The following is a 27,470-nucleotide window of genomic DNA, read 5'->3' on the forward strand; positions in this document are numbered from 1 at the left end:
CTGTCTCAAATCAGCAATTAATAAATCGGAACAAGTTGATGGGAGTTTAAAGTTTGTGCAATGCAATGAACAATAAAATAAATCAGACGTCAACTGATTGGCGATTAGGGACTGATTTGATTTGCGTTTCTGCAACCAGGCCCAACTGACTTAATAAATTTAACAGTGACTCAATCCGTAGTAAGAATAAACATGAGTATATAGTATATACTGGACTTTTTTAATAAATACTCTTGTTAGTAAGAATAAAAACATTTGAGTACCTACTCATTTTTGATTACATATTCATAACATGGAAGCATAGTAGAATATACTCTAGCGTCCATCTTGTACAGAATATATACTCATGCTTGATGAGAATAAAAGCTAGTATATTCTCATATTTATAAGTTCGTTCTCATGTTATTCTGAGTATGGTTTGTAGCAGGCTGAATTCTGAGTATTTGTTGATTTGTGTTCAGTTTAAAGTTAAATAAAAAAATGGCAGAATTTATGAACGCTGTAGTGCCTCATGGAAAAATATAGAAAAAGACGTGAACTTCATAAGACTTTAACGCTTCACAAAAGTGAATGTGAAAAGGGTTAAACACGTATTTGTTATTCATAAAAAACATAACCCATAAAAATATGAATAGCTATCAAATTATAAGGTTAGATTGTATTGTTAAATATAATTAACAATTACAGTTTATTTTGTAAAATTTGAATTGCAAAATGCAATTACTTGTAACTTCAAATTATATATATAAAACTCTCCATAATAAAAAATAGAAATAGCATAACTGGAATTCTAGAAATGGATTGTAATCTCTATCCAACATCCCGCAATGACGATTTCCCAGAACTATTTTCTTGTTTCCTGTTTTATTAACGTCACTTATCTGATTCACTCTCTTGTTCATGTTTATTTATTTATTTATTTATTTATTCATTCATTTATTTACTTATTTATTTAATTAATTAATTAAATTAATTTATCAATTTTATTTATTTAATTATTTAATATATTTAATTATTTATTTAGTCATTTATGTATTTATTTATTTACTTATTTATTTATTTAATTAATTATTTATTTATTTAGTCATTTATTTATTTACCCGTTATTAAAATTTACAAAAAAGCAAAACACAAACCACTACAGCATGCGGATAACATGTGAAAGTCTATAAAAAAAAAAAACTGAGCATCACGGTGCAATGTGGTCAAAGAGGACAGGTAACACGAGTACATACTAACATTTAAACGATCAAGAAGGCTGTAGAGATGAGTATATATTCGCGTTAGATAGAATGTCTCTATTGTCACGAAAATGAGTATGTTCTAGTGGTTACGAGTATATAACCACAGGAAGTGCTCATACTCATAAGTATAAACCTTGAGAAAGTACTTAAGCTTTATTCTTACTACCCATCAGTGAAGGTCATTTAATAATCAAAGAAAGAATGATAAGCGATAGAAACGTTATTTTATATGTGTGTTATGTACAGGCTGATCCATTTGGATAATATTAATTTATCACACATCTTGATGACACAACTTTTAACACTGTATCACTTCGGAATATGTATTATATGACTTTCTTGTGTTAAATTCTATCGTACCTGGTTTACATGTTTCGACCTATTATGGGTCATCCTCAGAACTGGTCGTTGTTGGTCTCGGCGCCTCTTATTTTGTTTCCTGTGAGGGTGTGTTTGTGTGGTGTAATGTGGAGTCAAAGAGTGTGTGTGTTCTGAAATTGAGTTGTGTGGTGCGAATTTCATTGGGGTGTGAAAAACAAAACAATGTGAACCGTTTCTGCACATCACGGACAAAAGTTCATTCTTCAGTCTTTTACTTAGTTTAATTAGTTCACACTAAGTCCTAGTTCAGGTCATATTTTTAAGTAAATATTTTTAAATATTTTGATTTTCATTTAAGAATATAATATGCCATGTCACTGATTGAAATGTAGTATCAGACTATTATATTCACCATAATCACCATAATAAATTATATGATGAACGTTCAGGCTTAGTATCATTTCAGTCTTTCCCGTGGATCTCAAGATATCTCCGAACTTCCCAACGCTGTCTTGGTCTTTCCAGATTTCGGTGTGCGAGTGGTTGGTATGTCAAGGATAAATATGAGAGACGACCTTTGTCCATCCTGTTGATAGGGTCGTTCAAGTTTTTCTGATATTGAATGATACCATTCACTACATTTGAAGTATGTAATATATCCTGAATGTTTTAGTAAATTAAATAATTATATATATACATCTATATTAAGTATTAAATTACATAATTCTGATTGTTGTCTTATACAGTGTAAATGTCCGATTATTAAAGAGTCCTCTGAAGTTAAGTATTTAGGCATAATTTTCGATAATCATTTAAAATGGAACCAACACATTAATTACCTTTGTAATAAATTACGTAAAGTAGTATATTATTTTGTTTTACTGAGGAATTACTTGTCAATAAGTTTATTATGCACAATATATTTAACTTTATTTCAATCGGTAATTATGTATAGAATTATAGGATGGGGTAGCTCATTTAAATCCAATTTTAATCCACTTTATTTATTACAGAAGAAAATAATTAAAATATGTCTTCATAAACCTATTGATTTTCCATCTCAAAATTTGTTTTTAGACTTTAATGTACTTAACGCAAGACAAATTTATTATATTGTATTAATAAAATTCATACATAAAAATCGAAATAATTTTGAATTGTATTCTCATAGTTATGAAACAAAAGTATGAATTCTTTAAGATTGTTTGAACCAAAATGCAACACTGTTACAGTATTTAATCATAGTAGTAATTTAGGCCCAAGAATATACAACAAATTTATATTTAAATATCCTAACCTTGTCAATTCTAATAGTTTTAGTATTAAATTTAAAAAGTTATGTATGGATTTTATAAAAATTGAAAAATTGTAAATTTAAATTTATATACTATAATTGCATAGTAGACATAAAACAAATTGTATTGTATACTTATTAATTTCAATTCAGGAATCCGCCCCTGAGCACGAGTTCTCCTCTTTCAGGGGCGAGCTAAAGTTTTTTCTGTATATATTATATGTTATGTTATAATTATTAGCAAAATAATAAATTAACAAAATAAATAAATAAAATATATATATATATGTATATATTCAGGATTCTACAGCTACTGCCGTCTTCCTGTGCCAATCCTCCAAAGCCTTCTGCCTTGTGCGTCTTCAGTCCTCAACCCCCTCTTGTGCATGACCTCCATTACTTCGTTGTCCCAAGTTCTTTTTGGTCTACCTCTTCCTCTTCTTCCTGGAGGTTTCCACTGGTAAATTTGTTTAGGCCATCTATCTTCACCCATTCTCATCAGATAACCAAACACTTCAAACTCTTATTTTCTATTCTATTTAACACTGTCTCTTCATCATCCATTCTATGCCTAATTTCTTCATTTTTAATGTGGCCCAAGCGGGAGACTCTAGCACTTCGTCTCAAATGATCCATTTCTACGGCCAAAATTCTTTTTCTATAATATGCATTCGTTACCCATATTTCACTTCCGTAGTTTAATACAGATTCAACTAACATTTTGCCAATATATTTTTGGTATCCTTCCAAAGATGTTTATCCCACCATATAGAATTTAAACATGTTATATTTTTTTTACTTAGTTCAATTCGGTTTTTTATTTCCTCTTCGCCAATACCTTCTGCTTCAGTTATAATTGTACCTAGGTATTTTGCCTGGTTAACTTGTTTAATTTCAATTTCATCATCTATAACAATATTATCACTACTTTTAGTATTAATGGCCAAATATTCTGTCTTCTTATAATTTATAGAGAGACCCCAGGATTCATAAAATTTGTTTAATCTTTTGACTATAAATTCTAAATCAAAAAGATCTTGGTCAATCACTAGGCTACTTGATCGTCTGCAAATTGTAAATTAAATAGGAATGTATCTTATATTTCTATTCCCACTCCTTGACAGCTTTGTTTCCATTGTTTCAGTACCTGTTCGATGTATATATTGAACAGTATTGGTGATTAGCTGCAGCCTTGTCTCAACCCTTTGGAGGTTTCTATTTGTTGTGAAAATGTTTTTCTAATTTTAATATAAGATCTATTATCGTTATACATTTCTCTTATGACGGCAATTAATTTTTTATTTATATTGTTCTTCTTCAAAACTTCCCAAAGTTTATTTCTTGGTACTGTATCGTAGGCTTTTTTTAAGATCAATGTTATTTTCTTTCATTATATTATTATTATTATTATCATTATTATTATTATTATTATTATTATTATTATTATTATTATTATTATTAGTGTAGGCTATTAGTTATAACGTCGATCGTTAACCTCTGCTGAGGCCAGCTTGCTAGTCGGTCTACATAGGCTGTTCGCGTCATGAATTCACTGACTGACTGATCAGCAAGATACAAATAAAAGCAGCTGTAGGTTTTGATTTCCCCAGATAATTATAGAGTTTAACAGTCTATTACCGGCTTTGAGAGACTGAGCCCCGTAACTGCCGTATTGAATTCAATAATGAGAGAATTGGAAGCTGACAACGCTTTTACGTGTAGAGGGATTCCCTTTTCGTATATTTGAATTAAAAAACAGAAAAAATATGTTACAACATAATATATACTGTTATAAATGGAACATTATAATAAACTACCAGATTATTTAAATGTCGTAATGGGAATCCGATAAGCTGCTTTATTAAGTTAAACAAAAGGTCTGTCTATGTATATCTGTTTGGAACAATTAAGTAGAAGTTACTTGTACACATTTTGTTTAATGAATATGTAACGTTTTAGACTCAACTTAGTCATCTTCAGAAATTGTGCCAATGAATACATAAATACTCTGTTTAAATATAATGTAGGGGAAACGCGGAAAAATTCCGCAGTACGGGTAATTCCGCAGTAGTGCATATATGATTTTACTGCGGCTTTACAATAGCGTGAACGTAAGTTTTGAGAGGCTGTCAACAGGAGGCATGTCCTCTGCAGTGCTGTAGAAAGAAATCAAGGATATTGGTCGACACCTCTGTCGGCAATACAGTGAAACATCGAAAGTTGGCTTTTTTTCGTGTTTTGCTACACAGCTGTGAATAAAGTGAGCGTTGTTACATATAAATTGTTTCTTTTGTGTTACTTTCATGATGTATTTCATAATCATTTACGACTGCGGAATTATCCAAGTCTTATTGCGGATTTATCCTCACTGTTGCGGAATTACCCGAGTTGTTCTTTTTCAACTGTAATGTATGTACAACTAAATATATTTGCATTTTAATAGGTCTCTTTATCTCATTTGGTAATGAAAGGTTTCGTCCATGTCTACATACCTAGGTAATATGTTTCAATAAACATTTTGATAAAAAAATGATAGATTTACTTCTTAATATTGCGGAATTAGCCGAGTCTCCCCTACATGTGTGTGATTCAATGCAATATGCAACACTAATTAAATTAAAAAAGTGCAAGCATCTGTAATGAGTCAATATAAATATAAAATTTTAAATATAAAATTAAAAAAATACGTATTTTGAATTATATTTATTGTAAAATATGTCTATTGACAAGAATATATTCTCTTGAATTAAATGTGTATAAATTACTCATGGGAACAATAATGAATTATGCCAGGTCTCCTAGACCGATTTTCTGTAAGTGTGATTTTAGTGTATCTTTCGCACTAAGGGTTATTTATATAAACTATAAAAATATGACAGCATTTGCGTTATCGGACCGACATTACAATTCACTATAAAAACAGGGAACGCCGGCAATAACTCTGAAATAAACTTTCCGTGACATTCCTAAATATTAAATATGTTATTTTTTAACTGAAAACTTCACAAGCACTGGATACGTAAGCATTTTTAATGACTGTATGGTTTGTCGTTTTGGAATCGATTTTGCCTTCATATCTTCATCCAGCGTGAAAGAAAGGAATTATTGTAGAATGGATTGACGTCAGTCGTGGAGATACAACAGAAATTGGGTGAGATAGCTATTCTTATTGATTTTGTGAGCGGTACGGTTCTGATAACTCAGGTCCGCTATGTCGTAAAATGCCTGGCCATCCGTTTGCTTTATGTAATCACAACGATGAATGCAGTAGACTCGGTCGCGTGTATTCTCTGCATTACGAAGGTAAGAATTTACTTCCATGTCCGTAGAAGGGAACTGAGGTACACGTCCTGGACACCGGGAGGCTAGTGTTCCAGTTCAGAAGTGATTAGCTAAAATAATCACATTGGGCCGTATTCTTATCGCGGGCTTCCGGTGGATGATCAGCGAACTAACGTTTTTCGTATTCATAAACCAGTGTTAGCGATATGAATTGATATGAATCCTGTACAAGTAACCACTCGATAGCCGGGGCTAGTTTAGCACGCTCGCAGCTCGGGCTAGCGAAATGTCTATGCATAGCACCCAAAGTCTTTAATACAAGCAATATAGAAAGAAAGTGCCTTTCACAATAATTATTAGGGACCGTACTTCGTGCCAGGAGGCTATAAGATTAAACAATAGGCAGGGCCGGGTATTTATGGAGATCGCGAAAATCACGACATAATAGATATGCAATAGATTTTTACTAATCTTTACGAATTAAGTGATTCTGATTAATAATATATGTATTTATTTACACTGCAAGTGGGCAAGTACCCGGTGGCAGTGGTATACACAATATAAACAATACACAATAAAATCATAAACAATACACAATAAAATTTACAATACACAATACAATTATACAATACACAATACAATTATATACACAATACAATTATATACACAATACAATAACAATATACAATACAATTTAACACAATAATTACAATTAATAATAATGCATAAAACAACCATTTTAATTTTATAATACAACCTACATAATATGTATAGGTCCTACATAAGTTTCAATAGTCTTTCACTTTACTCTCATCTCACTCACTGTAGTGGCACTATGACGCATTTCACTGTCACTTTAGGACACATTTCACTGACACTCTATAACACATTTCACTGACACTATAGAACACATTTCATTGACGCTATAAATTATCACTGATCGGAACTATTCACTGCACTGTAAAACCATAACTTCACTGACTCACCTCGCTTCACTGATACAACAATATGTGGATAAAACAACCGCAACAAATCGCGAAATATGAACACATTCGCGAATTATTACTATTGCGTCGTTTTATAGCGAATTTCATATTCCGAGTTTCTTTTTTCGGATTTTTTTTTGCACTTGAATTTGTTATATATGAGCCGTTCACAGCAGAAGTGGTGTAAGTCAGAATTGGGTAATGAGGTTTAAAGTAAACATTCTGTAAAATACAGCGCAAAGTAGCAATTAATATTCAATTTATTTAAACTATTAGTAGTCAGTGGATAGCACGAACGACATATTAATTGCTACGAGTACTTTGCCCTGTATTTTACAGAATTTTTATTTTAAACCTCATTATCTAATTTTCACTTACACCACTTCTGCTCTGAACAGCTCATATATCCAAGTAGGATACATTACAAGGTATTCCTAGGTGTTATGATTACATTAGTGAACTAAAAAGATGGAGAATTCAACATTTCACTAATAATTTGAAAGTGTTTATTTGAGGACCGCAATTTTTTTTTTTTTCGTTTTTAATGAATGTGTGTTAAATAGCGTAAGTCTTAATCCAACAAATATTGTCTATTGGCCATACTGCACCTTTATCAGAATCCAACGAACCTTTAATGTTAACTATTTTGAAAGTAATATTCATACTGAGTTAATACTCCAATTCCAAAATAATAATAATAATAATAATAATAATAATAATAATAATAATAATAATAGGCCTATTTTTATTTTCCCAGGCAGAGTTAAGGCCCATCAGGCCTTCTCTTCCACTCAACCAGGATCAAATCACATACAGAAAAATACATACCGGTATACAAATATTAACTTAAAAAAAATAAACATAATAAAGTAAAAACAGAGATTGAATACATACACACAATCAGTATTAACTTTAAAATAATAATAATAATAACAATAATAATAATAATAATAATAATAATAAATATATATAATAAAAAAAGAGACTGAATACATAATCACAAACAGGAAAATACATTCTAGTATACAAGAATTAACTTAAAAAAAATTAATACCTATGAATATAATCTCACAACTAAAGGAATAGTACAATTAGTATGATCAGCACAGCACGTGTTACATTGAGACAATGACAATTACCTAGATATCAGTGTTAATGGAAAAATAAAGTAATGACTGTGTAAAATAATAATAATAATAATAATAATAATAATAATAATAATAATAATAATAATAATAATAGGCCTATTTTTATTTTCCCAGGCAGAGTTAAGGCCCATCAGGCCTTCTCTTCCACTCAACCAGGATCAAATCACATACAGAAAAATACATACCGGTATACAAATATTAACTTAAAAAAATAATAAACATAATAAAGTAAAAAGAGAGATTGAATACATATACACAATCAGAATTAGCTTTAAAATAATAATAATAATAATAATAATAATAATAATAAATATATAATAACAAAGAGAGACTGAATACATAATCACAAACAGTAAAATACATTCTAGTATATAAGTATTAACTTAAAAAAAATTAATACATATGAATATAATATTACAACTAAAGGAATAGTACAATTAGTATGATCAGCACAGCACGTGTTACATTGAGACAATGACAATTACCTAGATATTAGTGTTAATGGAAAAATAAAGTAATGACTGTATAAAATAATAATAATAATAATAATAATAATAATAATAATAATAATAGTAATGATGATAATAATAAATAAAAATTATACCTAAAAAATCTAATTCTGTAATTGTATTTTCCAAAATTTCCATTAATCTTCACCAAGAGTACAAATCAATCTCCAACAATCTCCGCCGACACCAATATTAAAAAAACACAAATGATAAAATTAATTTCCATAAATACCTGCCGTAAGTACTAGTTTTCAATCATAAGAAACTTTGGAGAGTGTGACGATCATTCTGACAAGGTATCCAGTCTACGTCCTTTCGTATCGCTTCAATCGAAGTCCGAGTCTGCAATGTTGGCAACAACTCTCAGCACTAGTGCATTCTAACAAAGTTAAAGTACAATTATGCATTACAATGAAGTGAACGAAGTCTGTATTGACACGCTGTATACGTCAGCTGGGAGTAACGGACGTTCGTCAGATAGAAGGACCTCAAAATGCGTTAAAACTGAACCGCTAGCGAATTAAATGCCTGTCATTTCTAATCGTCCACAGCAGATCACTACAGCGGGCCGCAGATTCTACAGGCGAGAAGCAAATTTCCGTCGGCAGAGAGATGCAAGTCTGAACAAAGCAGAATGCCACTGAATCGCCATTATTCACGAAGGACGCTTCTTTAATAGAATGTAGCCTACTGTGCGCGCCTAGGACTACCGACACGGAATCACAACTCTGCTGATTGTTTTCATAATAAGATCGCAGTTAGCATTGTACGGCCAGTCTGTCAGACTCGTACATTCCAGGCCTCTGCTAGACTAGAGTTGCGTATTTCGCTTCTGACGTAGAAAATTGTAAGGCGAAATCCATCAAATACGATTAATAGAGAAATACTTGTATATTTTTAAATTTGAAGTTGAAAACGGACACCAAGAATTTTGATGAAATGGAATAAATTATCACTTATTTATTTAATTTACAATTCATATTGATTTTTCAGGTAGGCCGATTAACATGTATACTATAATAGAATATAAATAAATTGATTAATTAAAGGGAGAAAATATCATCTAAATAAGAGGACTCGGGGAAGGATGCAAGAAAACTTGTAGCATTACCTCGCTGAATGGCGATACCAATGCGCTGATGTAGATATTGACTGCTTCGAGGGTCCCCAGAAAGCTGCACTAAACTTCTGCCTATGGTGGAGATGAGAGCTTTCACTACACCATGATCCAAACGTTTCAACCGCAAAAGGGACAAAAATATAATTATCTGCAAGATGTTTATATTTATGGTGTTCAATGACAGCGGCACTTTCTGCTGCAGATCCTGGTGTCTTACAAGTAAACCTTCACCTGAGGTAAAAAACAATGAAAATGAAACTTATATTTTTGGAATCAGCATAATAAAATATGAATAATCCTAAAATTTCGTAACTCGACTGCAATTATCAAGTGCGATACACAGCGCAGAACACGAGATTTCAAGCAGCACGAAAACATACCTTCAACTAGCGATTACTGCATAAGAAGGAAAAGATGATGTGGTCATCATGTTACTTAATGCCTCGTATTCCAGAATCTGATTTGTTTTTATCCAGAAACATATGTCTCACAACAGTGATAGCTAACAAAAAAATGTTGGAAACACAAATTGTCAGTACAGCACCCGCACTTTATAAAGGCTGATTTTGCACAAATCGTACATATTCCTTGTACATTTCGGTTACAGTACTCTGTAGTGTTTTGAAAACGTTGTCCATTTCTGGACCCCAATCCAGCTAACACCCAACCATAGCCATGCGCCTGTTGGAATCGTGGAGAAAGAAACTGCTGGTAAACAAGCAACTGTAGTTTCAGTATATTGTTGCGTTGTTGTAATGTATCAGATGAATCATCAAAATCTACATTATGAGAAATGTGTCGAATCATATGCTTGTAAATTCGAAAGAAGTACCTGTCCAAAGGTTGCAATTCATAAGTCGTATTTGGTGGTATGATTTTCACTACCAATTTTTCAAGACCATAGTCCCCTTCTTCTAACAGTTGCTTAATTGTATTTTCGTTGCAGTGGACACCATATGAGTCTAACAGCAGAAGATTGCGTGTTGCAGAATTAGGGAGGAATATTTCTCGTAAAAATTCTATCCATATTTCTTTGGTCATTTTTCCCGACGGCGTCCATTTTACTACAAGGTTGTCACTCTGGAAAATGCGTTCCGCAACTCTTGCACTTCTTGGAGAAACAGTAGTAACTTTGACATCAGTTTTCCAGCTTTAGAAACCACCGGCATTATAGTGTAGGAATGTGTAGTTGCCCCTTTGGATTGCACGACACCATACACTTTACTGGTTTCTTGACGTTCTAATGTTCTGCCGAAAGGCATTTCCTTATGAAACCCACATTCGTCGGCATTACACACATGATCATCATCATACATGTCCGTAACTGGTGCGCACTCACGTCTGAAAATTTTGATTGTTCGAGAGCTGTCTTGTCGCGTGCCTGACGCTTTGTTACATATGATGTTATTTTTCGGCTGACAATCTTATAATGCTTTTTAAAGCGATGCAACCAAGTAGGACTTGCGTTGAAGTATTTCTGATCTATGCCTAATAAATCACGAGTTGTTGTCAGTGCAATTCTTTTTATGTCACTTTCTTTTACAATTTCATTCCACGACCGCCGCAGACAGAATTCCTCAAATGTTCTTCGGTGCACTTCTTTCATTTTATTCATGACATCGTTTTGTTGTTCGACAGCGTGCTTCATATTGTAGAGTTGACTTTCGTGTGTTAACCACGTGAATTTATGCTTCATACTGCTCCTTGACCTATGGTTAAACTTTTTCTTTTTGTTTGTCGGTACACCTGGCAGAATCCAATACTCTATTACCTTACATTTTTCTTCAAAGTCAATGACTAGGGGTGTTTTGGGAGGGGACGGAGCGTATTGAGAACCGGAACTTTGTGAAGTACTTGATTCCTCTTCTGACGAAGTATTTGTTTTTTCAGTCTCCCATTCTTGTACATGAGGCATGTCATTATCATCATTTCGTGCTTCATTTTCATCAATGTCCAGAGTATGACTTTCTTCAACTGCTTCCGATTCATAACTCTTCAATAAGTCATATATCATCAACTTCAAGTTCCTTCCGCGACATTTCACAGTTTGTCTCCTTATAACCCTCTTCTTTTAGTTTATCCAGAATTTTAATCATTATATTCATTGGGTTCATCTTCTTCAGCTCACTGCACATAACATTACACAATAAACTGCAAGGTACAAACTAGCTGACAGCGCGTCTATAGCAGTACTGTCTTCGCTCACGCGTCTAGCATTGCTGCGTGGTATAGTTGTTTGCAATCTAAGTAGCCCATGTCAACTTGATCTTTATTGGTCGCGATCTCCGGTGTTCATTGCGTTCGAGTTGTAAAATTTACGTATTTTGCATTGCTTTTAATGCTTAATCGAATGGTAATAAAGGCAAGTCTTTGTTTTTTTTACCCCACCTGAAGGTTTACTTGTTAGAGGTTGAAGACAGATGAGAAGGGGCCAGTGTATCCACACATGTGGAATCCCAAATTAAGGATTTGCCTACACGCCACGGGACTAGAGTCAGACCATCGGGTCTCTTGCCGTCTGAACGGCTCATCCCGGAAGGTTCTAAGATGGATGGAACCCCTGAGGATGTTAATGCTCTTTTAATGATGTCATTGAGCGATGAATGACGAGAGAGACGCCCCTTACTCATGGCACAACTTAAGGCATGGTGACCATAAGAATCTACATATTGCCACAGATACATTTATGAATGTGACAGATTTTGCAACCAAGGCGTAAAGCCACGGAAACTTTAAAGGATCTGGGATCCATAAGGGTACCGATGTTAGGGGAAGGAATTGCATGAAGCCAAGACCCTGAAACATTTTGTTGTAGAGCCAAAAAACGAGCACGATCTGTATCTGAAGAAAAAGATGACTGAAGAGACTCCTTAACAAGAGAGATTAGTATTTCATCCCAATTCTTTTGAACAGCTGGAAAAGACGGAGGATCTACTTATTTACTTATTTATTTATTTATTTATTATTTATTATTTATTTATTTAACTATCACTTATATATTTACTTATTCACTTAGCTGATTACTTATTTATTTATCTAATTATTTATTTATTTACTTATTTTAAAATGCTACGCACAGCTCTTTTAAACCCACCATACCCATTAAAATTGCGTTCACTCAAAACTACGTTTCTGGTCAATAGCGGATTCCATTTGCTCTGATTTAAACGAAACTTTGCAAGAATACTCAGCATACTGCAATACACAAAGCTGTGCGTGGAATCAGCTCTTCACTGAAAACTTTTCATGATATGAATTTTTAACTTCTAAGAATTACAGAAAATTACGAAGCAAAAATTATGATTTGTAAGAAAATTTTTATCTCAAGAACCACTTCTCAAATTTAAAAATCCAAGCGCAGTTTTCTTTATCATGAAATGTAAGTTTCTCATAGAATATTTTTAAAAGCAAAAACAATTCTGAAGCCGTCAGGGATATTTTGAATTTACGCAAACTTTAATATCATTAAAATACTTGAAAATTAATATCTAAGGAACCAGTGAACGAAACTCGATGACGTTTGGTACTATTTAAATGTACAGACATAACAAACCCGCCGAATTTGAAAGAAATTAACCAAAAACTTTATAAAAATTTCAAAACTCAGTCCCAGTGTCCCTCAAGTATATTTAATTTCTCTCCAAATTTTGCAGACCTTGTGAACTTCCGAAGGCCCCTATACCGCGTCGCAATTTACAGTGCTAGTCGACTGAAAGCCCTTGATCAGTATTCGTCGAGTCACTCTGGAGAAGGGCTTCTACGTGCCTAAGTGGTGTAAAACTGCAAGTTATCACTTTGCCGCTTTTTTGTGGTGGCATTGATTTTTAAAGGCGCCTCTGGTAGCTGCGCGGTCAGCGGAGCGGGCAATCTTCCACAACATTTTGCAAGAATGAGGTTTCAGTGACCAAGGTACAGACTAAATGCTAATACAGTGAGTTATAAGAATAAGAATTGCCCCAGTTGTAAACAATAACCTATATCACCTATGGTCGCTGACCCCAACTCTATCAGTCCTCAGATTTTTTTTCAGCGTGCTGGAATATGTTTTGTTTATCTTAGACTTTTCAAATTCAGAGTTTAATAGGTATTGCTTCGCCGAGAGGCTTCTTTTGGATTTGCGAATCTTGCGTACCTGTCCCATAGCCTATGTATGTATGTATGTATGTATGTATGTATGTATGTATGTATGTATGTATGTATGTATGTATGTATGTATGTATGTATGTATGTATGTATGTACTCATGTACGTATGTACGCATGTGCGTATGTGCGCATGTACGTATGTGCGTATGTACGTATGTATGCATGTACGCATGTGCGTATGTACGCATGTATGCATGTACGTATGTACGCATATACGCATGTACGTATGTGCGTATGTACGCATGTATGCATGTACGTATGTACGCATGTACGTATGTACGCATGTATGCATGTACGCATGTACGTATGTACGCATGTACGCATGTACGTATGTATGCATGTACGCATGTACGTATGTGCGCATGTACGTATGTGCGCATGTACGTATGTGCGCATGTACGTATGTGCGTATGTACGCATGTATGCATGTACGTATGTACGCATGTACGCATGTACGTATGTGCGCATGTACGTATGTGCGCATGTATGCATGTACGCATGTACGTATGTACGCATGTACGTATGTGCGCATGTACGTATGTGCGTATGTACGCATGTATGCATGTACGTATGTACGCATGTACGTATGTGCGCATGTACGTATGTGCGTATGTACGCATGTATGCATGTACGTATGTACGTATGTGCGCATGTACGTATGTGCGTATGTACGCATGTATGCATGTACGTATGTACGTATGTGCGCATGTACGTATGTGCGTATGTACGCATGTATGCATGTACGTATGTATGTACGCATGTGCGTATGTACGCATGTATGCATGTACGTATGTATGTATGTACGCATGTACGTATGTGCGTATGCACGCATGTATGCATGTACGCATGTACGTATGTGCGTATGTACGCATGTATGCATGTACGTATGTACGCATGTACGTTAGTGTGGTTCTGTAAAGAATTTTAGACAAGGGCGCAAATAGCCATAGATGCTGACGCGCCCTTTTAAACCCCACTAACTAACGTTAGTGTGTATGTACGTATGTATGTATGTATGTACTCGTACGTCATCAAAATTATGTAAAATATGTATATCATTCGTTAATGATGGTCCTGTTACATTTCTGTTTTCCAGGAAACCGCCCTCAACTACATTTCACTATTAATAAAAGTTACTATATTATATTCCATACTACGTACAGTCTCTATCAATATATTAAGGATATTTAATTCAATACATTATACAAATGTTAGGCTGGTAATCATGTTCTGCCAGTACAAGTTACAGCCCTACAAATTATTTCAGTGATAAGTCAAAATGAAATATGAACTTCAATGCGTCAGTGAGACTAAAAAAGTAAGAAAAACATAACAAAAACAAACACCACTATTGTTTGTGGCAAACTTTACTTGGAATGAAATACAATGGAATTTCTGGAGGAGGAACTATGACCCAGCAGTGCGAACTTTCAAGATCTATTGCGCTAACCATCGAGCTGGGCGCATTCCCAAACCCACACCGGCTGACTACACTAAGGTTCGCTGCGTATCCAGGTTTCGAGCAGGCAACCCCACTCGTCCCTAGGCCAGCCCCCTCCGTGCGACGCCAGCCGGCATTCGGAAAATGCTATGGAATGATGACGAAATGGAGAAATGTTGACGAAATTACGTAGATGCCTAATATGGGGAAACGGGAGGACCACGAGAAAAAATCCAACTGCGATCTTGTCCGCCACAAGTGTCACTCACTATTGTTTTTCAATGACTATTACACTTTTACTACGTCACACTACTTTTGACCAATAAAACGGTACGAAAGGACGTCTTTCAACCAATCATGGCTGCTTATAGCACAATTTTATCACTTCCCTAGCAGTTGTTTAATTTTATCGCGTCCCTAGCATTTGTTTATTTTCATCACTACCCTAGCATTTGTTTCTCTGTTTACCAACATTTCAAACTGCACTGGTCTGGACGTCAAAAAACAGAAAATTACAAACCACTCCAGTCGATGCACAGCAGTTTCAAATATGCCTCGCATTGGCATTCAAGAACAAGAATTAATAAAGATCACTGGTCATACCTATGCATCTTCCCTGAAACCCTATTTACAAATAAATGAAGAGCACCATTCGAAAATCCTGATTAAATTGAGGGATTCGCCATGTACGTCAACGAGTTCACTTCTTTTACGCACACGTCCAATATAACATCAACTGAACCACCAACTACTAAAACATTCAAATTTGAAAATTCTACTTTCAATAATTGTTTCTTTTAAAATTATTCATGTTTATTTTTTATTTCATCATCGTTAATTAAAATGTTTCTTGTTTATTTCATCATCCCTAATTAAAACTTTTCTAACACTTGTTTATATTATTTAGGTTATGTTTGTTATAGCTTCTGCTATATGATATTATGGATAGTCACGTATCAGAGATTGTTTAATACTAAGATTTATTGAAAATCATCTGTCAAGTGACGTAGATTACTGGGATCCGGATGACTGAAGTGGAATGCAAATGTTTTAATAAAAATGAAACTAAATCAGCAAAGCCTCCTTGACCAGTAACCGTCCACAGAGTTCAATGAAGATTCCATAGTTGGCACAACTGATAACAAGAAAACATAATCATAAAACACTACTGCCATCTAGCGTAATGTTGAGATGGTACAATAATACATTTGAAGACAGTTGTATTTTCGTAAGCCAATTAATATTTTATTGTATTGGAGTACTTTGTTACTTCTAATCTTTATATACTTTCTTCTAATCGTGGAACAGTCAATTAAATCCCACTCGAGTTTTGATTTTCTCTAGATAAATCAAAACCTCTAGTGAGATTACTGTTGAAAAATCTTAGATCTGACAGGGACTCAAACCCGGGTCGCCTGCGTGACAGGATGAAGGTCTGACCCCTCAGCCACCTCAGGGTTAAATCTTTACTTAATATAGTTGCTATAGTTACTACGTTACATATATAACGATAAATTGCATATTTATTAGTTAATCTGTACTGGATTTACAAACAGGGAATTACATTAGATTAGCTTTTGTAAATTTTCATTAGTTTCAACTAATTCCTCTTTGAAAAGGTACAAGATGTCGTAAATTCTACACTATACTCCCAGCCATTAAGGGACAGAATTCAAAGGAATCTGTCTCTACTTAAATTACTTCCGAACTTCCTTAATACACAAAACTGTCGAGCCGTAGTTGTCTTTTGCGTTCAGGCAGGCGTTCCTTGTATTTGTTCACGGAGCCTCATTAGCATCGTATTTGGATAACGTAGAAAGACTGTTGTAACTGGAATACCCTTTGGAATGCGAGATAAAAACGGATTTTAAAGAGGAAAGGAAAAAAACTGTTACTTATATTATGTATTTGTCTACAGTAATCTCACAGGAGGTTTTGATTTATCTAGAGAAAATCAAACTCGAGTGGGATTTGATTGACTATCACACGATTAGAAGAAAGTATCATATATAAAGATTAGAAAAAATAAAGTACTCTAATACAATAAAATATTGATTGACTTGCTAATATATTAAATTGTCTCAAAAATGTATTATCGTACCATCTCATCATTACAAATATTCCGCTAGATGGCAGTAGTGTGTTATGAGCTGTTCTCTTGTTACCAGTTGTGCCAACTATACAATCTTCATTGAATTCTGTGGACGACTACTAGTCAAGAAGGCTTTGTTGATTCAGTTTAACTTTTATTAAAACTGTTGCATTCCACTTCAGTTATCAATATATATTAAACAATCTCTGATACGTGACTATCCATAATCTCATACAGCAGAAGCTATAACATAACCTAAATAATATAAAGAAGATAAATGATAGAAAAGTTTCAATTAAAGATGGTGAAATAAACATGAATAATTTTAAAAGGTACAATTGTTGCAAGTATAATGTTGGAAAACAAAGAAAGAAATGCTAGGGAGGTAAAAAAAATTGTAGGATAAGCAACTATGATTTGTTGAAACACGTCGTTCCGTACTGTTTTATTCGCCAAAAGTAGTATGACATAGTAAAAGTGTAATATTCAAAATAAAAATATACTATACATAGGGGAGAGCCGGGTAGTATCGGACAGCGGGTAATATCGGACAGTGAGTTTCTTTCATCTACCACACGATGATAGTACCTGAATGACATGGTTACGTTTCTGTGATGTCGCATAGAGAAACGTAACCATGTAATTCAGGTACTACCATATGGTGGTAGATGAAAGAAACGCACTGTCCGATATTACCCGATGTCCGATACTACCCGACTCTCCCCTACGACATTTTACTTTATAGATGCAATGAACTTATAACAGGAAACGACATGGAATGTCGACATATACGTAAAAGACTCGTTATATCGCAGTGGTCACTTTCTTGTGATAGTATGGACAAAGGACCAATTAGGGAGAAGTATTTGAAGTTGCGCTGAAGATGCTGGGATGTTAAGTACCTTCAAAGAAACTTCTAACAACTCCTTGTGTTACCGTTCTGACTTTCTTTGCAGACCATATGAAGAGTCCACTGCAAGAATGATGGATGTCACTTTCTTGTCGAAAATGAACGAAGACTGTCAATGCATAGCTTAAGACATATAGAATGTACATAGAGAGTTACATGGCATTAACACTGATACTGGGTGTTCAGTTCAAAGTGTGTCATGGCTCGCTGTATGCCGTCACGTGGCTATTCGAAGAGCCTAGAGAATTCAATCTTCCTACACTTCCGCAGAGGTGTATTACTTATCTGCCAAAGAAGTTGCCTAGCAAGTACGGCGTTCATTTAGAAGAGTACTTACCGATACGTACGGTAACGCCGGTAGTGGCAGGAATGTGAACTGTTTCGAAACATATACTGAGGTGAGTTTTTTTTACTATCGGGATATGGGGAGAGGGTTAAGACGATTACGTACGTATTCGTTGACATTAACTTCGACGGTCAACATGGACACGGAGCATTTGATTTGTATTGTGGAATGTTGCCGTACGCAACCGATGATAACAAATACCCTGCGTACGACTTGGCCGCGCAAAACACAGTTCGAAAGAGGTTATGATAGCACACAGACCGTACAGACCACCATCTCTTGCTACGACGTTCAAGTTATACCGTACACGTTCTCAAGTTCAGATTGAACGCCTTGATTAATAGGCAACTTCTCTGACACAAAAGCTGAAACTCGCTTCAAATCGCTGACTCATCAACAATGACGTCATGACACACTTTGAAATGAACACCCAGTAGTCATTGTCCAGTAAAGATCGGAAAATCACAGTTAAGCTTTGAGCACTAAGCATTTCAAACTTTCAATTGCTTCTCCTGCAAAATGTATTCCAAATGACATCCATCATTCTTGCAGTGGACTCTTCATATTAATAAAAAGAAAATGTTTTTCCTGTGTGAATGTGAAGGCTGAAATTAAAACACTGTAAGCCATGACGTGCAAGCATGCGAATAGCGATATTTACACAGTTATGATGTGGATGTGGCACTTTATAATGCTCCGAATAAAGGTTAAGAGTACATAAAAATTACGAAGGGAAAGTTTGTTTTTAAAGCCTTTTTGTTTTCTACCACACATGATAAAAATAACCATCGCAAAATATGTTTACTTTTTTATGTTTTATTTATTTTTATTTATTTAATTTTTTTTAGTTTTTCTTACGTTATTTTTCTAATTAACAACATCACGAGGGCGAATTTCGCGTAGAAAACAAAAAAAAAAAGGCCAGTTTTATTGAAATACCTTGTACGAGTACAAACACTGAAATGTAGATATCCTGAAGGTTATTAATAAACTTACACGGTTCAAACCGTGCCTTGCTTCGATGTTCAGGGACATCATTTTATTTTTATTAATATTTTTAATATTAACTTGCCTATACTTCTGGATCAACGCCGTTTGCTGCCCCCTTCCACGACTGGAGTTCGATGATACTGGCATAATATACAAACAAATCACTTTACTAGGTATAGGAGGAAAGAAAAGTAGTTCATCCATTTACGTAAACTATGAAATATTGCGCTTTTGAGTTTGATAATTTTCATTAGGTTTTTGTTTAATAAAAATACAGTATAGTATTAACAATGAGTGTTTTTAACTCACGAACTGAGCTGTCCATGTGGACGTATTCATTATGCAGTGTATATTATACTGTCTACAGCACATTAGCGTACAATAGCCTATAGAGAATGAAGTTAAATTGAAAAATAATCATAATATGGATATTTAAACACATTTTGGAAAATGGTGGCCGTTCATTTCGATACAGGCTTCAGTTCTAATGTGCATATTATCGCACTATAGACTATTGCACCTAATTCCAATTACCAGTTTCGTCCTTCGTACTAGTAACTCATGTTGAAATAATTCTGTACCTACTCTATAAAAGAGTAGGCTACCTTACGTACTGTAAATTCAATCTTCACTTCTGCCCGATCCAAAAAGGTAAAATTACTCAGACATACTATCTACTGCCCGTCCAAGTGGTTATGTCGCAGGATCGTAGAAAGGGAGGAAATCACGTGAAAGTTGATTACTTAACGAGGCCCTTTAATTTAAGTTATTTTAAACAGTTGTATAGTATTACTTAGACGTCCAATTCCTAACAGAAATTAATGTTCTCAGAAAAGAGCTAAGACAGCCCAGCCACTAGCTGGCGAATAAAAGCTAGTGGGGGAAACCGAGATACGACGTAGTTAAATGGACGACAGTACCTGTACGAAAATGATTCAATACTGAAAGCTCTTTGGTCACTGGAAAACGCGAACATATTTTTGGAACGTACTGTTTACTACGACCGTAAGGCTACTATGACTGTATATGCGGTCTTGGGTCTGTGTGGAGGAAGGTTGAACTTCATTAGTAGAAGGGGTGGGAATGAAGTACATTCAAAAACTCAGGTACAATAAAAATTGAAGTAAAAATAAAATGATGTCCCTGTATTATACTGCACCTCGTTCTACTTGTGGCTGTTGAACGCTACAATATAGCATTTGAACTTCAACTTGACACGATTTATTCCCACGAGTTTACAAAACATTGCAGTTGCGTATAAAATAAAAAAAATTCAGGCTTTATTAATTACATCCCCTTAATCCTAAGCCACAGCATTGTTTGTTTGAAATCCCTTTCACACTAGCTGAAAGGTTACGGGTCATAATGTCCTTCCCATCATGCAAATATCAACGGCAGCTGCAAGCCTCTTGTCACAGGGACAAAGGCATAGCAGAGTCTCCACGAGCACGGCCGGCGTATTAATTAAACACAAGTCATTGCACCATAATGCCTCTCTAAGAATGTAGGTCATCCACTGACATTCTTTTACACGCCCGAAATACACTTTCACAAAGTAACAAATCCCAATTAACTTTTTTATCATACACACAGAGTGGTCTGCAGTAACGTAAAGGGTTCCTGGAATTCAAAAACGTGACGCATTTTCACGGATTGTTTACTTTTTCATTTCAAAACTAGTCAAAACTGGCTTTTCTCTAACAACTCACGCTGCAAAGACGATAATAGCGTCCTGCAATGCTGGAACACGAGAGGGGGAATGAAGATATTAAAAACTTCGCCTTACTATATAGGCATCCAAGAATGTATAGAAGTAAAGTGTGTAAACTAAAATAATCGAATTCGTTGAAAACAGGTACGAGACCTTATGTTCAGTTCAAATTTCCCGAATTCCTGTAGAACCGAAGTTCGCATTTTCACGGATTGTTCACTCTTTCATTTCGAAACTAGTTAAAACTGGCTTTTCTGTAACAATTCACGTTTCAAAGACGATCTGTCTACTAGCGTCCTGCAGTGCTGGAACACGACAGGCCTCCTTCTGCAGAGCGAACATCGATGAATATCGAACTTTGCCATACTTGACAAACATGAAAGAATGGAAGAAAGAAGAAGGAAGGAAGAAAGAAAGAAGACAGCATTAAAATAGAAAGAAAGAAAGAAAAAAGAAAGGAAGAAAGAAAAAAGGGAAAAAAGAAAAAGAAAGGAGGAAAGAAAGAAGAAGAAAAGAAAAAGAATGAAAGAAAGGAAGAAAAAAGAAAGGGAGAAAGAAGGAAAGGAGGAAAAAATAAAAAAGAAGGAAAGAGGAAATGAAGAAAAAAGAAGAAAGAAAGTAAGGAAGGAGGAAAGAATGAAGAAAGAAATAGAGGAACAAAGAAAGAAGAAAGAAATGAAAAGAGGAAAGAAGAAATAAAGAGGAAAGAAGAAATAAAGAAGAAAGGAAGAAAGAAGGAAGAAATAAAGGAACAAAAAAGAAAGAAAGAGAGGAAAGAATGAAAGAAAGAAAAGAGGAAAGAAGAAAAGAAGAAAGGAAGAAAAAAGAAAAAGAAAGGAGGGAAAAAAGAAGAAAAGAAAAAGAAGGAAAGAAGAAAGGAATCAAGAAGAAAGGAAGAAAAAAGAAAGAAAAAGAAAGGAGGAAAGAAAGAAGAAAAGAAAAAAGAAAGAAGAAAGAAATAAAGGAACAAAGAAAGAAAAAAGAAAGAAATGATAAGAGGAAAGAAGAAATAAAGAAGAAAGGAATAAAGAAAGAAGAAATAAAGGAACAAAAAAGAAAGGAAGAGAGGAAAGAAAGAAAGAAAGTAAAAAAGAGGAAAGAAGGAAAGGAGAAAGGAAGAAAGGAAGAAAAAGAAAGAAAAAAGGAGGAAAGAAAGAAGAAAAGAATAAGGAAAGAAGAAAGAAAGGAAGAAAAAAGAAAGAAGAAGAAAAAAGAGGGAAAGAAGAAATGAAGAAAAAGGAAGGAAGAAAGTAAGAAAGGAGGAATGAAAGAAGAAAGAAATAAAGAAAGGAAAGAAGAATAAGGTAAGGAAAAAGAAAGCAAGAAAGAAAGGAAGAAGGAAAGAATTTTTTATTTTATTTTATTAGGTTATTTTACGAACAGCAGCTTAGGTCATTTAGCGTCTGAATGAGATGAAGGTGATAATGCCGGTGAAATGAGTCCGGGGTCCAGCACCGAAAGTTACCCAGCATTTGCTCATATTGGGTTGAGGGAAAACCCCGGAAAAAACCTCAACCAGGTAACTTGTCCCAACCAGGAATCGAACCCGGGCCACCTGGTTTCGCGGCCAGACGCGCTAGCCGTTACTCCACAGGTGTGGACAGAAGGAAAGAATGAAGGGAAGCAAACATGGAGAAAATAAAAGATAATTCTCAACGAAAATGACAAAGATTGAAGAAAGGAAATGTGGAAGAAAAGAAACAAGAAATAGAATTAAGAAGAAACAAGAGGAGTTGATATTGGAACCCGTACAACACCAACACCACCCACGTGGATGTAATTACAACCAACCAGTCCACTACGTCACAATGTTAAGTTAAACTTTTACAATTACCGAAAACGATAGTCGAACTACATTACAACTGCGGTAGAAGTTCCCAACTTTCTCATTTCATGGCGCTTAACGTGAAAGAAATGTTTGCACAGATCTCGTAGGCCGAAACAAGTAGCTAACAGATTTATTATGCAGTTTAAGTCCCGCCAACTTTAATACTGATACTGGAATACAGTGGTGACTTGGATGAATCTCCTTTTCCTTTCCCAGAAACAATTTTTATATCTAGAAAAACTTCTCCGAGCATCACATGAAGTAAGAGGTGCGAATCTGAGTACTGCACATCGTGATTCGCTATAGCTTGTATCTTGTGACCTCGTAAAACATTTGTAATATCACAGATTGCGGAATAACCAAGGCTTTCATTTATGCTGCACTTTTTCTGAAACTGGTTCTGAAGATGTTCTATTACTACTTTTACATACCTCCTCTATAACATTTCAGGTCATCTGGCATTGAAATATTTGTTGATTCCAGATGACTTCATAACATTTAGATAAATAAAATTTATTAAGATCTGTTCTATCTGGAGAACTCGATTTGTATATTTTTAACGCGATTTCTTAAGGGGGAAGGTACACCACTGGCCTGCAAAAATTGAGTGAAATTCATTTTTTTATCTCTCACCTACCATGAAAGCTAAATGAACAAAACTTTTAATATGATGATGGATGAGTGCAACAGAGAAAAATTTTCTCCGGCACCGGGATTTGAACACGGGTTTTCAGTTCTACGTGCTGACGCTCTATCCACTAAGCCATGCCGGATTCCCATCCCGATGTCGGATTGAATCCTCTCAGTTTAAGTTCCACCTCTTGGATTCCTGAAAACCCGGGTTCAAATCCCGGTGTGGGAGAGAATTTTTCTCTGCTCCATTCACCCATCATAATATCATGACGCAGAATTTCTGCACGGAACTATATGTACTTCGGTACATCATAATAATATATGATATGCGAAAAATAATCACTTAGTGATTTAAGACGGCGCTTATTCCGTCGGATCCCGGCCACTTAGTCACTCATAACGAGTGACTCTGCACATGTGTGGACATTGTGCCACTGTCATACATCTATGACGCAGTGCATGAGGGTAGGCTACTAGAGGAAACTCAAGAGGTGGAACTTAAACTGAGAGGATTCTGTCCGACATCGGGATGGGAATCCGGTGTGGCTTAGTGGATAGAGCGTCAGCACGTCGAGCTGAAAACCCGGGTTCAAGTCCCGGTGCCGGAGAAAATTTTTCTCTGTTCCACTCATCCATCATCATACGATGACGCAGAATTTCTGCACGGATTATCATATGCACTCTGGTACATCATAATAAAACTTTTCATGCTTGATATACATACATTACACTTTATAAAACACTATTCAGAAAATTAAAATGGCTAATAATTACCTGTAAAAATAATATCAAACTTGCATAAAGTTTTTACAACCGTAAAGCATTTACATAATAAAATCTAAAATTAATAAAAAATCTATATTGTTCTCTCACAAAAATGTTCTAAAGACCTACATCGGCAACATAGTCTAGGGTATTTTACCTATTCCTTCTGAAAATATTTTATTTTGAATAAAAAGTTTTAGAATATTTAATATTTATTGGTATCGATTAAAAAAATATTTCCTGAAGGAATGGGTAAAAGATCCTGGACTATATTGTTGATTAGGTCTTTAAAACATTCCAGTAAAAGAATAAAATATGGAATTATAGAATAATACAGAAATTAGTATTACTTCTATCGATTGTGGAAGTCATAGATACCTACGTGTGATCTCTTTGTAAAACTTCTACAAAATTTCTATTCCCTGTAGATTGTTCTCTCTTTGCTTCTTTATATCTATCTGATATAGTGGACTCTCCTAAGTTCGACAGAACAGAATTGAAAGTTGTGTCCAATAAGGGCAGTGGGTATGGCAGGTGAAATGAATACAAATTCTTATTGGTTATCCATCAACGAATACAGTACTGTACTTGCATTTCCTGCCCGCCCCGAGACTTGTGTATGCGCTTCTAGTACCACAGTGGGTTTCGACAGTTCCGTCTCACAAACGACACAATTTTCAAATAGAAAAAGAAGAGTTCATTAATTTAAAATTAGTGACCAATATGGATATCCTAATAAATAAAATATTCTGTTTCCCTGTAACAAAAGTATCACTACAAGACACAGAACCAATTCCCATTCAAATGGCAAACCCATTTCTTAGTGCCCATATAGGAGCATGTCTAATTTTCCTACGTAAGCAGTCGAACTATAGGATGTCGAACTTGATTTCTGTCGAACTTAAGAGCTTCCACTGTACTTGATTTCGAACTTCATAATATACAGAGTGTTTCAAAAATACAGGGCATAATTTCAGGTATGTATTTCCCACATGTAGACAATCAAAATACTTCATTACAACATGAGTCCGGAAATGCTTCTTTTCCGAGTTATGGCCTTCACAACATTGAAATTCACCGGAACGTTTTTCTTTCCGCAGGTCATTGTCATTACAGAAGATGTTCAAAATGTCCACCTCCTGCTTGAATACAGGCATCACATCGATGTTTCATTGACCTGCGAACACGATCCCAAACTCCAGGAGTATTGCGTATGTCACAATTCGATTCCGAAGGGATTCCAAATCAGGCACCGAAGACGAATAAAATAATGATTTTAAATGGCCCCACAAGTAGAAATCGAGAGGGTTCAGATCAGGTGAGCGTGGAGGCCAAGCAATTGGGCCACCTCTACCTATCCATCGATCAGGAAACCTTCGATCCAAGTACCGGCGAGCCGTACCTTCGCCTCGGAATGAACTGTCAGAATGCCCTCTTAATGTCTCCTTTGACGGCATCGACCTGGGGAAAGAAAAACGTTCCGGTGAATTTCAATGTTGTGAAGGCCATAACTCGGAAATAAAGCATTTCCGGACACATGTTGTAACGAACTATTTTGATTGTCTACATGTGGGAAGTACATACCTGAAATTATGCCCCGTATTTTTGAAACACCCTGTATATCCAAATCTCCCTCCATGATTTTCCGTCTATCAACTGTGTCTGCATGGATAGCCCCCTAATGAGCGTAGTTAGTAACTAACTTCAATATAATTATATAGGGAAAAGTTCATTCTGAGCATATTTTAGGGGTGTCCTTTTCTACGGTTGTTCAATACGTACATGTTAATATTCATTTATTAAAAATAATGAAATTCGACACAATATCAAATAAAATATTGTACGTTACAAGAATTGAAAGTGTTTTAAAAATTAGTTTCGAAACGTCTGAATTCATCCGTAAAACAACAATCCTTATAACGTAAGTAACTATTACCTCATAACAAAAAAAAAAATAATTTACACTTTTAGCTCCCTGTCTATCACCGTCAGCTTCCATTTGAATTCAATTAATATGCAGTTCATCATGTTCCGGGCGTCCCAGCTGTCCTTTGTCTTTCGTGTTGTAGTTTATTGCGAGCTGTGGTTGTCTATTTTCCTGCATTCCTGAAATACGCAGTGTCCACTAAATCAGTATAGTCCGTCTGGTATTTAACTGACATTTCTGAATCGATTAAATTCCCAACTGTGCCGTAAATAATCTGCTATACAACAAAGGGCTATCGCCTTAGAGGCTGCAGGATACAGTAATATATTTTTGACATTCCCATATGTATTTTAATTCACAAAACAGCAAGGATACCCTCTTCTCCACCCCCATCTATTTCCGGCGTATCTTGCCTACCGCATTTACAAATTTCAGTATGATTTCTCTCCTAGAGATAGGATGTTTGCCACATTCGAAAAATCTAGTCTGCTACAAAATTGCTCGTACTATACTTCGTTCTATAATGTCTGACAGGTGATATAAAGGGTAATTGCTATTCAACCAATGGCAGAGGTCTCATTCCACGCTTCTCTTCAAGTTGGGCGGCCTGATTTACAACAATTACAGGGTTATTATGGAAATATAAAATTGGAAATTTATCCTTTGAAGAGGTGGAAAAATTCAAATACCTGGGAGCAACAGTAACAAATATAAATGATACTTGGGAGGAAATTAAACACAGAATAAATATGGGAAATGCCTGTTATTATTGGGTTGAG

The 27,470-nt window shown here is 35.0% G+C and overlaps 1 protein-coding gene and 1 non-coding gene across 4 annotated transcripts in view; one reads left to right on the forward strand and one right to left on the reverse strand.

Annotated features, from left to right (window-relative positions):
- Positions 1-27,470, reverse strand: part of LOC138713759 (uncharacterized) — a 567,666-nt gene that overhangs the window by 75,625 nt on the left and 464,571 nt on the right. The window lies entirely within an intron of this gene.
- Positions 24,536-24,607, forward strand: TRNAD-GUC (transfer RNA aspartic acid (anticodon GUC)). The gene has a single exon. It is a non-coding gene; the product is annotated as a tRNA-Asp (tRNA).

This window comes from Periplaneta americana, chromosome 14, assembly GCF_040183065.1.
Source record: "Periplaneta americana isolate PAMFEO1 chromosome 14, P.americana_PAMFEO1_priV1, whole genome shotgun sequence".
Taxonomy (NCBI): Eukaryota; Metazoa; Arthropoda; class Insecta; order Blattodea; family Blattidae; genus Periplaneta; species Periplaneta americana.